The sequence below is a fragment of the Schistocerca nitens genome, chromosome 6, assembly GCF_023898315.1.
Source record: "Schistocerca nitens isolate TAMUIC-IGC-003100 chromosome 6, iqSchNite1.1, whole genome shotgun sequence".
Taxonomy (NCBI): domain Eukaryota; kingdom Metazoa; phylum Arthropoda; class Insecta; order Orthoptera; family Acrididae; genus Schistocerca; species Schistocerca nitens.
In genome coordinates this window covers 394,912,399-394,925,973 of record NC_064619.1, presented here as the reverse complement: position 1 = coordinate 394,925,973, position 13,575 = coordinate 394,912,399, and positions in this window count along the sequence as shown.

Genomic DNA, 13,575 nt, shown 5'->3' with positions numbered 1-13,575 from the left:
CGCTCTAATTACCAGACGGTTCAACTTGCACCTCACTGTCCAGAGTTTCTAACAGATTACCATCTCGTAGGCAACAGCATCGGTAAAAAAAAGGGGGAAAATGCCATCTATAACAGACTTAGCTACCACTTCTCTGTGATGTAGATTTGTTTTTGAAAACAGTTTATTTTCCGCACAGTGACATAATTTCAACAAGAAATTATTAATTTCGGCCAATTTCGGATTATAAGAAGAAAGGAGTAATCCAAAGAAGAAAGCTCTTTTTCTATGACAGTTTATTATGTTCTCCACGATTCATCTGTCAGCGCTATTTCGTTTCCTAGGTAGCAGATCTGAATCTCTTCGTCTCTTATCTGAGGTTGTTTTTCATAGGTTTGCTCTCAGTTCATATTCAGTTAATCCGATTCATCGGTTCCTATATGCCTTTGTCTAAGGATAGCAGCGTCATCTACGAATCTATCACTGAGAACCTCTCATTCTGAATTTTTGCCACACTTCTGGAACCATCATTATTTCCGTCTTTGTTTCTTTGATGTACAAGTTGAACAGTAGCGAAGAACTGACTATTGAAACACAGCATTTCTCTTTTCGGCATAAATGATCATTTCTCCTACTCGTTCCTGTAAATATTATATATTACCTGTCTTCCACTTTAGTGTAAACCAATTATTTCAGCTTTCATAAATCTAGCATCACTTTACGCATTCCGACACTTTTTGTAGATAAATTATCCTAAGACAGTGTCTTGATTAGTCTTAAGTATTGCTTCGATTATTAAGCAACTATAATACTCCTATTCTTCACTTATATTTCTTCCCTCAATATATTTATCTCACACGAATCAATGCGATGTGCGCATCATTAAAAAAGGTAAGTTGTCTCATTTTATTTCTATATGGAATAAAGTTTTTAGGTAAACGATTCACTCACAAATGAACACCTCAATTACACGGCTTTAACTTTCTGAGTATAAGATGAGTATCTGGTAATGATGATGAATAGCAATTATTTCCAGCAACACCCAAGTAAAAGTGAGGAGTTGATAAGCAGTGACATCTATAGATTTAAGAGTCTAACTCAAAATGGAGCAGTGACACTTACGATGAATATAAACGCATTTATTCTGAGAATGAGCCATGATTCTAAACTAAACGTCTAGTTCTGTCTCGTTTTCACTAGGAAGCTGCTAATCGCAGTGTTTTATTTTATTTGTTTAAAACGGAGATCCCAAATTATTTATTTTTTCTGATGTGCACTGAATATAGAGAATAATAAGTAACTTCCTCTCTCTTATTGATTTGCACTCTATTTTTACATATAATAGTCCAGTGGTTGAATCTTTTCTATCTGTTCTTGCTTACAAATAAATTTGTTTCTAGAAGGAGTTCACCTGGGACAAAACACACTTTTTTTCTTTTCTGCTATTGCATCAGTCACATTTTGCTCAAGTTTCAGCATAATCATGTGTTTTTATTTTCAACAGGAGCACTCTCACTCTCAACAACAAAGTAGCCCAGGGGATAGATAACACACTGAAAAAACAAACTGGAAATAATATACAGAACAGATACATCAATGCAGAAATAACTAAGGGCAACCAATACGAACACAGAAAAACACAACACATCTTGCAGTTACTAACTGACATGCCAGGCCTGGAAATTAATCTATACTAGAGGAACAAGCAGAAACTTTAATGCCAGATACACATGACAGACGAGAGCATTAAAAACTAATACCTGTGATACTACATTTGCTGATTTTGACATAAAACATAGCTCAACAGACATCGACACCGACTTGAAAATTCTAAAGTGCAGCAACAGCTCCCAAAGAAACAAATAATTGAAAAAAAACTGCCTGTTACAAAAACCGTAGTTGAAGGAAGCAAATAATGAACGAATACACAGTTCTCTTGAATGGAACTCTGTTCTCTGCGTCAAAGAACCATCAGACAAGACCAACCCATAAACACACATACACACATATACACACACACACACACACACACACACACACACACACACACACACACACACACACGCACGCACGCACGCAATGGCAGACACACCTCACAAAGATTAAAAACTCCTATGCACAACACACTCAACTGTTCAGTTGTTTCTCGTAGTTTGTAAACAGGTACAGTGAAAGTTAAACGGCGCAATTTTCCACGGCGAAGATGAAAGGGAAACCATAAAATGTGAATGGAAATTGTTGCATACATATACATACACATACGCACACCAAACCACCCATCCACCCACATATATAATTAATGTAATGTGGAAATAATCTTCCACATTACATTAATTAACGTTGAGTTTGACCACAAAATTCCCAGTCTTAAGAACTCGAATTCTTACGTGTACGAGTAGTAGAGATCCTTTTCTCCTGCTGCTTAACAGAAATAACATAAAACCCACTGATGATGCGGAAACCTTAGCGAAACACGACTGCGCAATGGAAGAAAAGAAAGAAAAAACTGTTCATTGGTCAAGGCGTACCTCTTGCAAACATAAATAAAGTTCCAGGTATATTGAGATACACAGAATAACGAGAAAGTTCATCCAGCTTATTTATTGGCAAGCTAATTTCAAAGGTGTTGAGGCGTAGGGCTCATTCTTTCGTGTGTAACGTTACACTGAGCAGAAATCCTTAATGATTGTAAGCTACAGTTTTCCTGAAAATATCGTTCTCGTGCTTCTACTACTCAGCAGCTATTATCTGCTACAGACATTTTCTTCCATTATGAAGCGAATCGTTGTCTGATGGAGAGAGTATATGCACAGCACTACTTCAGGCAGGCAAAAACCCAGCCACGAAAGAAGCGATCCACTGGTACAGACAGGAGACATACGCAGTAAGCGGGTGCCATACGGGCCAACGGTCGGCAGTGCACACAGCCGTTCGTAAATCATTAAGCGGCGACGCAATCACGACTAGCAATCGCTGCGATAAATTTACACCATGGCGCTAAATTTTAGCACTGGCGTGAATCGATATGTGTTAACGCAGTAAATTCAGCCCTCGCCGACTAAATGCAATCAGCTATTCATCCTAGACCTACTGCATTCCCATAACGTAATTACCGTTGACAAATACAGGACGTTGCTAACCTAAAAGATATTCTACCACTGTAGTTAAGGCTGCAGTAGGAAATGGCAAACACAGTAATCATAAGAACAATGACTCCATAAACAAAATTCATATGGAAACATCTTTCGAAAAAGAGAATAGTCTACTCTTCGAATAATGCACTCTTCATTTGTACTACCTTATTGTCTGTAGTTACAATTCCTAAGTATATTTGGTCTGTCGTTACAACTACAAGAAAATTCGTGTTTTTTTTTTCTTCTCACCAGACGTATTTTGCAATACTGAAGTAAAGCATCATTAATGGTCTGTAATGAAGATATCTGCCACGTGGTTGGTTTTTTAGATCGAAAAATAGTTCGTTAACAGTTTCTTTGTTTTTAATTACCATAAAATCTGCTTGGTTTTTCGCCTACATCGGGAAATTCCGTCTGCTAGCACGCCGTTGATTTCTTCACTAGACACTGATAGTTTTCACTGCTTTGATCACAGGTATCGTTGTCTAACGGAGAATGAAACCAGAGACCTGCTGTAAGACGGCATTTCCTGATGTAGGCGAAAAACCAAGTGCAGATTACATACCATCAAGAAGAGAACAGTGTATGCCTATGGCCCTCAGGCTTGTGTTTCATGAAGTCATCTGATGACAGGAAACTCTGCTATGAACGAATGGAGAAGGAACACAGCTACAACTATTTATTGACATTTTATACTTCATATCACATAACAAATAATATAAAACAACTCTAAACCGAAATTTGTTACATTTTGTTTAGATGGAAACTTGTTCCTTATATCAACTGAAAAAAAGGAATTTACGCGAAACGCTCGTATAATTTCCAAAGCTCTTGCACACAAACAGCGGAGCACTCTTTGGTGATCTAATGTTACATTGGCCTGAGATGTCATTTTCTTGTCAACTAGCAGTAGTGTGTATGCAAGCTGCCTATGTGTTTCATGACATTGCTAAATTATAGTTATTTTACATGCCAAAGTATCTCCTCGCTATATCTGGTATGCTAATGTGTCTTCAATAAGAAACATGTACTTTTGATCCAACAGATGTATAATGTTGTAAGTATTATGTATGATGTCGATGTGTTCAGGTGTAATTCTCATATTTTCCATCTTTCCGTCTGTGTATAGTAAACATATTTTGTCTGTTTTCTCAGCCTTCTGGTAATGATGGCTGGAATAACGGAACTGGTCACAACCTATGGCGAAGAAATGCTTTCGTTTAACCTGTACCTACTTAACTATACTAATTATTAATTTCATCTGTATGCATATGTGATCGATGTGCTCTTCAATCTGTGATACATGCTTTGTTGTGTTATTTAGTCTTTAGCCAGGCAGTCTTAAATAACGAAAAATACCTAGAGAAGAAATCCACAAAGTTAGTATTCATCAACGCTTCTTCCCCGATATCTGCCCATCCCCTATTACTTCATGATGCAATTATAGTCTACAGCATTCCTTGTTCCTTTCTAACTGCTTTGGTGCGAGCAGAAATCAGGACGCAATACGCGCTGGGGTGCAGTCCAGAAAGCTGGAAACGATGTTAGACGCTGCTTATGTTCCCAGTACAAGAAGATAGGTGGCACATACGAATCGATGAAAACAACAACCCACAGTCGAGCTTTTTTTTTTTTTGGGGGGGGGGGGGAGGCCACCCAATAAAAGCTAACGAACTGTAACTATGTAAGAGCGTCATCCGTCGAGATATATACGAGGGGCGTTCAGAAAGTAAGCTCCGATCGGTCGCGAAATGGAAACGACTATGAAAATCCGATAAAGCTTTGCACAGATGTGTTGGGTAGCGTCTCGAGTATAACCCCAGTTAGCATCACGTCGCTCTTCTCATTTCTGAGCTCGCAGTGAGTGCGTAAAGATGTCTAGAAAATAGTGTCTGCCGCCAAGTACGAGGGCCTGGTGAGAAATTTCGCCTGAAGCTATGCAGCTAACATTACATAACTGTCGTGCTGTTTCTTCTTCAAGACAATTCTCAGCCGCATTCTGCAGGGGCAATGAAGATGCTCCTGCATCGTTTTCAAATGGAAATGTGAGATTACCCACAATACAGTCCGCAATTGTCTCCCCCTGAGTTTCGTCTCTGGTCACATGAACTGCTGTCTTTGAAGACAACATTTTGACACAGACAACGAGGTGTAGGCCAGCGTGGAGAATTGGCGGAAAGCACTGGCGGCTGCCTTCTATGATGAGGCTATTGAAAAGTTGGTACAACGCTATGACAAAAGTCTAAGTCAGAACGGCGACTACGTAGAGAAGTAGCTGAAAGGTGTAGCTAATTGTTACAAGTAAAACATTTCTGATGTTCACTGTGGTTTCAATTTGGCAATCAATCGGAGCTTACTTTCTGAACAGGCCTCGTATTTCGTGCTCACCTTAGAATGTAAAATCAAAATACGTGGAGTGTATATACAGACCTGCACAAACATCATGCCATACATATGGCAATTGCATAAAGAACAACATACAATAACATTCTTATTGTGCTTCAGGGTGTGTCAAAACTTTAAATAATGTCGACATATATCTATGTCATCATCAGTACCATGTCTTGGGTATTTATCTTCAACAACACATGCACATTAATTGAACACGCGATTATGTACATAATAAAAATGACGTGAAGTATTCATACTGTTGTTATCATATATTACATAAACCACACGAAACCAGAACACATTTACACTGTATTAACTGCAACTAAAGCAGCTGGCGCGATGAAATGAAGGGGCGTGATGTGTGTGTGTGTGTGTGTGTGTGTGTGTGTGTGTGTGTCAGATATTTTTTGAAGTTTTAACATTTCTTGGAGCACTTTGTGAGAATAATTTTTTTCTATTATATATCGAGAGACCAAAAAGCTCCCGTTCAAAGAACGCATAGTCCAGAATCGAATGCCAATCAGGCAAACTCGCCGTTAGCATTGAGGCACTCATCCCGTCGACGCCCTAGATTGAAGACACCCGTTTGGTAATATATCAGGTCTTGCTGCGTGAAGAAGTCCGTAACTGACTGCTGCACATCCTAGTTAGACAGGAATCGTCGACCCTTCGAGGCCTTTTTTAAGGGAGCAAAGGCGGAATAATCCAACGGGCAGAGATCAGGATTATAGGGCAGGTGCTTGAGAGTCTCCCACTTGAGTTGGCGCAACATCTGCGTTACGACGTATGGGATATGGAGCGTCTTGTGTCAAATCGCGACCAGCACTGGACTTGGCGAGCCATTTCACAACAGTGATTTTCGTCTGACATGTTGCTCCGTGCCACACACATTCTTCATTTTCGATTGATGTCTACCAGTGTTTGTCCTTCGGGCACAAAAAAATAATAATAATAACAGCATTTTGATTCTGCTTGGACGCATTTGGTAATAACGTCGCCATAGTTCATGTTTCCGCTTTTACCACACGCGCGTTGAAGACACGAATTTCATACTAATAGCCTTATACAGGCTGGTCCATTGATAGTGACAGGGCCAAATATCTCACGAAATAAGCATCAAACGAAAAAACTACAAAGAACGAAACTTTTCCTGCTTGTAGGTGGAAACCAATGTCGGTATGGTTGGCCCGCTAGATGGCACTGCCATAGGTCAAACGGATATCAACTGTTTTTTTTTTTTTTTAAATAGGGACCCCCATATTTTATTACATATTCGTTTAGTACGTAAAGAAATATGAATGTTTTAGTTGGACCACTTTTTTCGCTTTGTGATAGATGGCGCTGTAATGGTCACAAACGTGTAAGTACGTCGTATCACGTAACATTCCGCCAATGTGTACGGTATTTGCTTCGTGATACATTACCCGTGTTAAAATGGACCGTTTACCAATTGTGGAAAAGGTCGATATCGTGTTGATCTATGGCTATTGTTATCAAAATGACCAACGGGCGTGTGTTTTGTATGCTGCTCGGTATCCTGGACGACATCATCCAAGTGTCCGGACCGTTCACCGGATAGTTATGTTATTTAAGTAAACACGAAGTGTTCAGCCACATATGAAACGTCAACCACGATCTGCAACAAATGATGATGCCCAAGTGGGTGTTTTTGCTGCTATCGCGACTAATCCGCACATCAGTAGCAGACAAATTGCGCGAGAATCCGGAATCTCAAAAACGTCGGTGTTGAGAATGCTACATCAACATCGATTGCACCCGTACCATATTACTATGCACCAGGAATTGCATGGCGACGACTTTGAACGTCGTGTACAGTTCTGCCACTGGGCACAAAAGAAATTACGGGACGATGACAGATTTTTTGCACGCGTTCTATTTAGCGACGAAGCGTCATTCACCAACAGCGGTACCGTAAACCGGCATAATATGCACTATTGGGCAATGGAAAATCCACGATGGCTGCGACAAGTGGAACATAAGGGACCCTGGTGGGTTAATGATGTATGCTGCAATGTATGCTGATTTCCTATGTAATGTTCTACCGATGTTACTACAAGATGTTTCACTGCATGACAGAATGGCGATGTACTTATAACATGATGGATGTCCGGCACATAGTGTGGGGCGGCGGGTGGAATAATAGAATAAATGTTTTGTATTTATGCTGTTTGCCGTTCTCAACAATGGCTCTCTAACTACAATATTGGCAACCAGAAAGTTATTAGCAAAACGTGAAGCCTGTAATTAGAATTCCTAGTGCCCACTTCATCTGAGACATACATTTATAGCTACAGCTTATAGCTCTGAGGAATTAGGAGATTGTCTGGGATTCATAATCAAAAACCATTCTCTCTAAAATGTTCACTATATTCTGAAAGTCACAGACCAAAAAGAATCTGCACAATCCAACTACTAGAGCAGTTCAGAGTCTAATGCGCTGATGCCACTATAACTGTTCAAATTAAATGTTTAAGTGAATGCTCGCCATAATTTGATGATAATGTTGATCAAACGCCACGCTAAATAATGGTAGAATGTCTCTCCTGCAGCGGCACGTGAAAATACGACATATGCAAACTGAAGATAGATCATTAAACTCATCCCAGAATTAACACTTCACTCGAAAACGATTTCATGGTTACGCGTATCCTGAGTAACTTATTACGGCATCCGAGGCTGTTTATAGCAATGATACCGACGCCACGCGACGCGACTCCCGGTACAGGTGGTGCGCTAATCAGCGTCTGGAGAGAACTGGTGCCTTATTTTTTCTCGCGCAGCGTTCTCACATATAAAGCCGCGGTGCGGACGGCTAAGGGAACGCCTGATCATCTCTGCTCTCCTGACTAGCCGCTGGGCTAGTAATGCACCACTTTAAGTTATCGAATAAATCATTGCTTCCTTTGCTGATGGCCGATGAAGCTTTCAATTTAATTGTGCCAACAGCACACAAGTAAGTAATCATAATAAAAGTCTGACGTGGCTAAGTCAAATATTTTGGGCGAGAGAATTAATTTAATTACACTACACGCAGTACACAAGCTCTGAACTTGCTCTTTGGATATACGCTATAGCTATAGTTTTATAGTTATTCTGTTGAAACTTCTCACATTATTATGATTATAGTGGATCTCCCTTCTACTTAAATTTAAACATCCTATCTTTATTTATTCGCCTACTTAATCTGTCTTGCTTCCTTAATTTCTAAGACAAAAACCAGAAAATCATGAATTTCAACTAAAATTTTAATTTTTGAGATCCAGAATACTGTTTCTACTAAATTATTATGCAAAAGGAAGCTAAATAGAAATTTTTAAATTTCTAGCTCTTTTCTGTTGCGCCAATGATTTTTACAGAAAAACATCCAAATTTCGAAAATGGTTAAAGTTATTGAACTGATATCCAACACACATTGATTTTGTATTACTCCTGACATGCTAGAAACGTTTCAGGTTATTTACTTCATTTTAAAGTATTGCGCAATATTTATGACGTCAGAGCTAGTTACAGCGGACTAGGCTGGCACACAATGGACAGACTGATGTGAATTTTATAAGGTGTGAGTATGCTGCTTCCCTACAATAGCTCGCCTGCGGTTCAAGCGGTATTGAATAGCATATTTCATGATATGGTCATGGATTGGTCGTCGAAGCACCATACCATGGCCCGCACGTTCACCGGATCTGACGTCCCCGGATTTCTTTCTGTGGGGTAAGTTGAAGGATATTTGCTCTCGTGATCCACCGACAACGCCTAACAACGTGCGTCAGCGCATTGTCATTGCATGTGCGAACATTACAGAAGACGAACTATTCGAGAACCTACCTGTTACCAACTGTTCGTCTAAAATTGTGAGCCATATGTTTGTGACTATTACAGCGCCATCTATCACAAAGCGAAGAAAGTGGTCCAACTAAAACATTCATATTTCCTTACGTACTACACGAATATGTAATAAAAATGGGGGATCCTATTTAAAAATCGCAGTTGGTATCCGTTTCACCTTTGGCAGCACCATCTAGCGGGCCAACCATAGCGCCATTTGGTTTCCCCCTTCAAGCTAGACAAGTTTCGTTCTTTGTAGTTTTTTCGTTTGACGCTTATTTCGTGAGATATTTGGCCCGGTCACGATCAATGGAACACCCTCTATACTCTCATCGGAGTCACGTCGAGTTACATACACGCTACAGCAACACCCTTAAACCGAAACTGTTCGATAGGCCCTTCTATAACTACCATATGTGTTGGGAATGCAGGAGCACATCGTGGGCTGTTTTCAATCAGAAAGATTCCCAACAATTAGTAATAAAATATTTATTTAGTATGTAGACATGATCTACTTAAATGATGCTTCTGCTAGTGAAATGTCCACTCAACAGACGTTTTAAATTATTACAAGTCCTCTAAAATACTAAATTCTTTTCACTGTGCCTCTGAGTGATGAGTCCATAGCTAGCCTACGATGCCTACGGAGTCTAAGTCTCGGAGAAGAGGGGTGAACACTGGAGCTTGTAGACTCGGCGGTAACTGGAGTCTGTGAGTGATTCGGTGCACTGAAGAAAACTGTGCGCCGTAGCGCAGTGGTCCGGTATTTAACGTGGCGTCTACCAATCACTATCCACACAATTGACGCACATGCGTTGGCAGCTGCTGCCCCTGGCGTACCTCGGTATAGTTCATACTGCCAAACCACACAGCTGCAGTGCTACGAGTGTTTAGGGCTCAGTTTATCGACTGTGGTGCGGTACCCTCTGGAGTCGTCAGTAGCTTCACCACAGTATGTACAACATTGTAAGTTCAATTCTGTAGATACGCTCTGCGTTTGAAATCTCACACTACTCCACTTGATAAAAACCACACAGCAGATTTGACAATAATAGATTTTGTCATTACAAGAGCAACGCGCTCTGACTTCGCACCGGCAGCAGTGAGTATTTACTGCTGGACGTGTTGTGCGGAGTAGCAGTAAAAAATTATATGCACAGACTTTTCATGTGAATCAGTTCATTAGTAAAAACTGTATAAGAATACCTACAGTACTTCGTGAGATAGCATTCGTACACGCACGGAAACACGTGTTGGGGGATTTTAAACCAAAATATGTAGTGATAGGAGGTAAGTATAAATGTATACATTTTGGTCAAGCTTCACCGCTCTTTGGAATCGTGGTGGCTGTTTACTATTTTTCCTCTCATATACCACCTCCTCTACAGGTGACTAGCTCATAGCTCCCATCATTGTCACGAGATGCCACCCAAAACCCCAAACTCATTACCGTTATAATAACAAATGATGTGGTTCGTTTCGTGTGGTACTCCCCCTGTAACTCACGCAAAGTAGGCAATTTAAAATGTGTTTCGACGTATGCGTAAAGATAGACTACAGCACTGTCTACCGCCACCAGACGTTGCTGCTGCTTCGCATAGGTGGCGTACCGCAGCAGCACTTGTTCAAGCTTGCTGTAATACATATATACAGGGTGGTCCAAAAGTCCGGAAACACCCTCATAAATTTCAAATGGAGTAGCAAACAAGAAAACAGAGTCCCTACACACGAGGAACGGGAAGGGGGAAACTATATAGGCTATGCCACCAACATGGAGGCCATTTTGAAAGCCGCCATCTTGGATTCAACTCCAAAATTTCAAATGGGAAAGTGGTCATGTGACATATCAAACAGATAGAGAATTTCACCAGAAAAACAATGCCGTTGTTATTTTAAACATAGCTTTATTTATTGTCGAGTTATAGCTAGTTACACGTGGCAGCGTTGGGACGCTCGGCAGCATGTGTGTTATGTGCTGAAGAGACATTACGCCGATGTTACACAGTCCTGAGAGAGCACCAACAGTCATAGGAATGTCTCGATATGTTGTCCATTATGTTGGATTGTTAATGCTATCCTCTGAACCCAGTCCTGATGAACATTGACCAACACATCTGGCTGAATTTGACCACACGCATCACCAATGCGCTGCTTTAGATGATGCAAATCCCGTATTTTCATAGAATAAACCAGTGCTTTGACATGACCCCAAAGATAAAAATCCAAAGGAGTCAAATCTGGTCAATGCGGTGGCCACTCCACAGCACCCCTACGACCAATCCACTTTTGAGGGAACTGCACATCCAGGTATGCTCGCACATTGTGCCCATAATGTGGTGGGGCTCCATCATGCTGGAAGAATTCCGGAAATGTCCCGTCCTTCGTTAACAACGAGGGAAACACTTCTTCATCCAATAACCTCAGATAACCGTTGGCTGTTCGAGTACCATCAATAAAAAAAAGGTCCAACGACTTTGGTACCCCACACACCACACCAGACCATCACATGTTGTGAGTCGACTGTTTTGGAAGCATCAATCTAGTGCGGATTTGTGTCGGACCAGTATCTGTGATTCTGCTTGCTCACTTTACCATTGATAAAGAAATTGGCTTCATCACTGAACAGCACCTGATAGGCGAAACGTGAGTTTATCTGCAGCTGCAGTTTCACTCATTCTGCGAACTGTACCCGACGGTCTGGATCATCCTCCTTCATGTGTTGGAGCAGCTGAATTTTGTACGGGCGCCATTTGTGCTGCGATAAAATTCGCAGTATGGAGGTACGGCTAACCCCACATTCTTGTGACAGGCGGCGAGTACTCCATTGCGGACTCTTGTTAAATGATGCCAACACGCTCACTGTTGTTGCTTCATCGGTGGCGGATTTTGGTCTTCCAGCCTTAGGTTTATCTGCGACAGAACCTGTTGCTCGGAATTTGGCGTAAAGCTTGGCAACTGCGCTGTGAGTGATGGGCTGTCTGGTTGGGTGACGAGTGTTGAAATCCTCACCATTGACCCGTGTGCTTCTTTCTCCTGATATCAAGATGATTTGAATGCGTTCTTCATGTGTTAAGGATATTTTGTAGCCTGTAAATAAGGAAAGAATGATGAATACGTCAGCGTGAGTAAATGATACCTAATAGTTAAACACATGTAACATATCAGACATGGGATAGTCACTTTGCACCGTTTCAGAATCCATTTTATGACTTTTCAGTACGTAATACTCAAGCTGCCGAGCGTCCCACTGCTGCCGCAAGTAATTGGCTATAACCCGAGAATGAATAAAGCTATGTGTAAAATAACAACGGCATTGTTTTTCTGGTGAAATTCTCTATCTGTTTGATACGTCACATGTGGCGTCTCCCCACCTTGCATGAAAATAGTGGTGTAGGCAAACTTGCGGTCTCGCAAAGTTGGAATCACGAATTGTACAAGGGGGTTCTTATGATGTGCAGGTCTGCGAGGTGTCATCTCGCCGAAGAAAAAACAGACGAGAATGTAGGAGCTTTGAAACCACACTACACAGTGCAGTGCGTTTTCCCGCACAGTATGTGGCGGATTAGAACCCCATATGCGACAGTTATGTGCATTCATGGAATTCTCCAAAGTAAATGTGCTTCGTCCGTCCAACGAGTATTGCCCGGCCACGTATCATCCATTTCCGTGAGTTCCAAAAAACGAAGGGCAAGGTCATTGCGTATTAGCCTATCTTGAGGTTTGATTTGGTTCACATCTCGAATCTTGGTTCTAATGGTTCTAATGGCTCTGAGGTCATCAGTCCCCTAGAACTTAGAACTACTTAAACCTAACTAACCTAAGGACATCACTCACATCCATGCCCGAGGCAGGATTCGAATCTGCGACCGTAGCGGTCTGGCGGTTCCAGACTGTAGCGCCTAGAACCGCATGTCTCGAATCTTGTTTGGGATACAAGTGTAAAATGCACCACAAAATCTTTTGACCTGTTGATTAGGCTAGAGACAACTACTGTGACGTATCTTGAGCACTGGTTGCAGAACTTGAAGCTGCCTCCCTCTCCCTTCTGCACCATGTAACTCGCCTGTTTGCTGAATTTCTTGATTATATTCTTCTATGCATTTATTGTTGTGGCGCCTCTCTGCAGATGTTTCTGTCGAGATATTTCTGCAATGCAGCGTTGTTATTGTTGCTGTCCTAATAAAACAACTTTACCAGCAGTGCAAGGTCTTTCTTCTCAAAATCT